Source organism: Cynara cardunculus, assembly GCF_001531365.2.
Source record: "Cynara cardunculus var. scolymus isolate 2C chromosome LG 3, CcrdV1, whole genome shotgun sequence".
Classification (NCBI taxonomy): Eukaryota; Viridiplantae; Streptophyta; class Magnoliopsida; order Asterales; family Asteraceae; genus Cynara; species Cynara cardunculus.
In genome coordinates this window covers 28,824,093-28,829,558 of record NC_037530.1, presented here as the reverse complement: position 1 = coordinate 28,829,558, position 5,466 = coordinate 28,824,093, and positions in this window count along the sequence as shown.

Below are 5,466 nucleotides of genomic sequence, written 5' to 3'. Positions count from 1 at the left end.
ACTAATAAATATAATTTATAATTTCCTTCAAAAAATATATACATTTTATAATAACTAAAAAAAATATTTTTTATGTCAGTTTTAATTTATATTTCTACAGATTTATTAAAACAAAACAAAATGGTTAACTAAAAAAACTGTAGATAAGAACTCAGGTTCTTGTTCAAGCACCTATAACTTGACAAGAACATCTCTCCTAAGTAGAAGTTCTTGTACAAACTCCAACAACAATCTCCATTGTGGATGCTCTTAGAGATATCTCGATATTTGAGTTAAATAACTTGAAAGAAATGTTCTACGTTATGCCTTTAGATAGATACAGAGAAATTTACATAAATAGCCAAACTGATAGGTGGTTTCATTTTTCAGTCATTATCTAATCCAAATTCACTTTTTAGTTAATCCTTACGCAGAAGACTTACTACGCGTAAGGATTTTTTTTCTGTTGAAAACCAATCATTCCGTATATGCTAAGTCTTTTGCATAAAGATTAATTAAAAAGCGAATTTGAGTCAAAAAATGAATAAAAATCGAAACCTTATTTGCTGATTGACTATTTTTTGTCAATTTTCATAGATACAACTATATCTATGAAAAAGAATAACATAAAATGATAGAAAAAAGAGCTAATTTTGGGCTAAAAACTAACGGTACCCACATGTATGAATGTGAGGCAGGTGAATCTGCATTCTCTTGGGTTGCATGTCCAGGTTATACCTTTGAATGATTGCTATCGGGAAAATGTATGTTTTTGGGCAAAACCAAACAGACAATAAGGAGTCATCAGGGCCGGCCCTCGCCACATGCAGCCCGTGCGGCCGCATAGGGCATCAAAGCCTAAAGGGGCATCAAGTTGTCATCTATTACTAGTTTTGGGTTTAATTATTTGTGAATTAGACAACTGAGCTTTAACCATAAAAACAGGCACAAGGCTTAGTAGTGATGAATACTAAATGTATATCGTCAACCGGTTAACGCCATCATTCCAACAACTCAATCTAATTTCAATTGTTCTTCAAAGTTGGACTATTTCGATTTTCAAGGCATGAAGTTCTCTTTACAGCTGATTTAACGGTCATGAAATTAGATTCAAGAAATCAAAGATGGAAATCTCGAATGACTGATTTCTACTGTTGATTGAACTTACTGAGTTGCTGTGTGAGTCATATTAGGATTTATGAATCTTAAATCTTCTTGCAAAAAAAAATCTAAATTTTTAACTGATTATTATAAAATTGGGTCATGTGGTCGTGTGAGTTACTTACCTACTAGGCTAAGGGGATTTTGACATTTTGATAATAAATCTTCCTCTTGCATATTGAAAAATCTGAGAATTGAAATTTTCAATGCACATGAACACAACATTGTATCAACATAGTTGGAGCACATTTCACAACATTAACAACATATTGTGATATTGTCTTAATTATTAGGCACTTGTTCTTTGGAGTGCATAGTAACATAGCTTATGAATTTACAATTTATTATTGTTCTTTTGACTTTTGTTTACTTTGATGTTTGACATTACCGCATTAGATTTATGGGTCATTTGATTGGTTTTTTTTATTAAGTCTATGTGGATAAAGTTGTCTGTATGAATTAATTTGTTTGTATAAATTGGAAAAGTTTTTGTTTATGAGAGTTTTTTCGCGGATGTAATGAGCGTTCCTTTAGTTGGAAGAGACATGTTTGGAAAAAAAAAAACTTGACTTTCTATAAAGTTTCTCCTATAAGCTTACTGGATAAGTCACTTTTTATATCATTAAGCCACTACGAAACAGTCATGCATAGTTGAGTGAATAAGCTTTTAGTTCCATTAAGCTTATTAAGCTGCTAATAGATAGGCCATTAGTCTTTAGTCGTTAGACTTGTAACTTTTGAGTTTTACTTTTTTGCTTACTATGACTATTTTAGTTAAAAATTAGTTATAGTTTTCCTTGCCTTTTAAATCCCATATATTGAAATAAAGTTTCTATTTTGCTAATTTTAATTTGGAAAATGGAAATCTGGAAAAGAAGGAAATACGATCTTAATCCAAGATTTATCATTTTATCATTCTATATTTTGTATTCGGGGTTTTGATTTTTATGTCCCCTACATTGTATTTTTTTTTATTATAATTAATAAAAATCAACATGGAGATGAGACACTTAGCTTGAATAGGTTCTAAAACTCTTTAAAAATCGCATGTTTCGTTGTTTAATTGGCTTTAAAAAAATAGGATTAAGGACATTTTTTTATTATTTTCGCACAGGGCATCAAAAATCTCAGGATCGGCCCTGGGAGTCATTTACCAATTAGTTACCCGACAAGTCATAAATGTTTAGTTACAAGAGTCAAGATCCTTGCTTACCTTATTGTAACATTCTTGGTCATCAAAATAAATTGTCGGTAAGTATTTAACAGACAAGAGTCTTATCCCTCATTTAGTGGGTAAGATTCTCAATTCTTGCTGTGCCTTTTATCGAGTAAGATTCTAGCTCCATACTATGCTCACGCAAGGTAAGTGACACTCTATAAGTGCTTACTTGGTAAGAGTTTGAACCGACTTTGACCCTATTGTTCTTGTTTTTTAAAAGAAATTACTATTACTGGTTGATTCAAGAATGGTTTATGAATTATTGTATTTCACTACTACCCAACATTCTAATTGACATGAGACATGTGGTCAAGCCTCAAGTTTTAAGAGTCATGGTGGGGCCAGAACGTTTTTCATGGTGTTATTTATGTCGGTAAATTTGCATATCATATCATATATATATATATATATATATATATATAATTATGTATATACATGTATGTTTCTTATTTTTACTCAGTAATTTAATGATATTGAAACAATTAAAATTAGGCTATATACTAAAAATTAAAACACTAAAAATGGAGTGTATGTTAACAAATTATAGCCATGGTGTGCGTTAGGCTTAACGTGATGTAAGACACAAGCCTTGAGCCATTACGCATCACTTGACGCCATTGTAGCTGCCATGGCGAGCCTTTAGAATGTTACTTTTGTTGTGTTAAGTTACAATATAAGTTTATAGTGATTGGTTGATCCAACGATGGATCGTAGCATAGTCTTGGGAATTGGAGTGCATACGACTAAATCATGAGCTCTTTCTTTTTTTCATGGGGAAGATTAATTGGGAGCTTCTTTACATTGTTAAATGCACCCTGACCTTGTACTTTCTTCCTGTTGGTCCCAGACGGATCTACAAGAATTTATAGGTAACAGTTTGTAGGGGGGGGGGGAGGTAAATACAAAGACACACTTTTTGCTTTTTAAAATTTTTTATTGATAAGAAAAGATCAATGCACAAATTGTTTGCGGAAGAAGATAAAATTAATATCTTATCTAAACAATCTAGGAAGCACACAAGTTATACAGAAAAGCAAGAAAGAAAGTGTTTGCTTAAGAATGTGCTATTATTTGCTTGAGTAAGCTTAGGTTCACATTTGAGAAGAGTCTTTTTAGTTATTTATACCCCTTAATGCAAGTCAGATGGTACAAAGCATGTGACAAATTTCTAGTGGAGAGTTTGTACTTTGTCTTCAGATATACATGTTTTTGGTCGTATATGAACAATAGTCTTTCACAAAGTAGGTAAGCACGTTTGGAGACAATAGAATGACTTCGTACATGTGTTGAGGTATGAGATTGTTCTTTGTGTGCAGGAAAATAAGACAAAAACTAATCTTGTATAGCAAGATTTATTTGATTGCTGACACTGGCATAACTCTAAAGTTTCTTCGGTGTTCGTTGAATCTTGATTAGACTTCACACTTGATGTAGATATGCTTGTTATCACTGAATCCGCTACAGATCACGAACTGCTTGTCTTTATCTTCAGCTATATCTTTGACATTGCTGAAGGTTCATTTGATATGAGTTTTGTCTTCTTGAAGAATACTTGTCCTTTTTAGAAAAGTTTGCAATACATGCTCAACGATCATTAAACAGACTCAGTGATGATTGCTGAAACTGAAAAAAAATAAAACTAAGTATTTTTTGTTAAGTATAAATGATCATCATCAAATCACTGAGAGAGTTTGAATCAACACTTCCTTATACATACCAACACTAAGGGGGTGTTTGGTTCAGTCAGAAGAATGAAAATGACAGGGAACAAAAAATGGGAATGAATTTCCATTCCCCCGGTTTAACCTGGAATCAAAATTTGAGTTTCTAGGGAAATGAACTCATTATATTATATAAAACTAAACAATCTCTTTTATTTTCATTCCTATTGATTATTGCCTAACCCTCTAACCAAACACCCTCTAAAATCCACTTTTTACATTCTCAATGCATTACTTGACCTAATTTTGACATTAAAGAAGGTACAATTAGCCTGGCCTTTTTCATACTTTTAAAAGAGGCCATTTAACCATTAAATTGATATTATTTACATCAAATCCAACGTAAAATGATTATCATACAATGTTATTCAGCTTAATGTTAATATTCTCAAGTAAAAAGTGGTATTAAGTTTAGGGATTTTTTGTAAAAATTAAAAACATAATTATAATTTAATAATGAAAAATCAGATATTTCATGCATTAAGGACTTGTAATATACAAGTCAAAACCAAATAAATCTTCTACTCAGATACCGACCTAGAAATTGTTTAAGTGATAAAACCATTTAATTATAAAAAATAAATATATAAATATTCTTTATAAAATCATCATTAACCAACAACTCATTAATTTTCATATGTGAACCCTCGTGTTCAAGGCTTTTATTGTAATTTTAATTCAGGAACATAATAAATTTAAAATTAAAACATAAGTAATTTGAAAATAAAAGATAAAAACTAAGAAAATGACATTAACATGATTCAAACTCGGGTCTTGGATGAAATAAAAGCTTTGCAAACCAACTTTATCAAGGAAAACTTGTGTCTTTATTGTAGTACCAAAATATACACAGTGACACACAACAAATTGATACATCGACACTTTTTACGATCCTACAATTTTTTACATTGCGACAGAGGAACGTAAAAGTGGCCCATGCCACTACTTTAACCACCTGGGTCTGTCACTGCTTGTACCTATCAATGACAACAGACAACCAACGATCATCATTGATAGTCTCCCTCGCTCTTCATGCCTACGAAGTCCCCTCGCCTTTCTTCAACCTGCACATCATTTGTCGCCCCTCTCCTTCCATCGGAGTCCCCTATTTGTAGTTTTATTTGTTGACCAATCGTAGTTTATATTTTGATTTTGATTAAAAACCTTCAAAGTTAGGGTCTTTTTAGATATTGTCTATAGTTGGATGGGTCTATTTGACATTTTTTGCAAAACTGATGGCCTCTGAATATAATTCCAACCTTTTTTCGAGAAGGACTAAAAGTGAAGATTGAGACTAGTTTAGGGACCATTTTGGTTATTTTCAATAAACCGAAACCATCAATCGATACGTGCATGGATGAAGTGACAAAAAAGAGTTGATGAGGA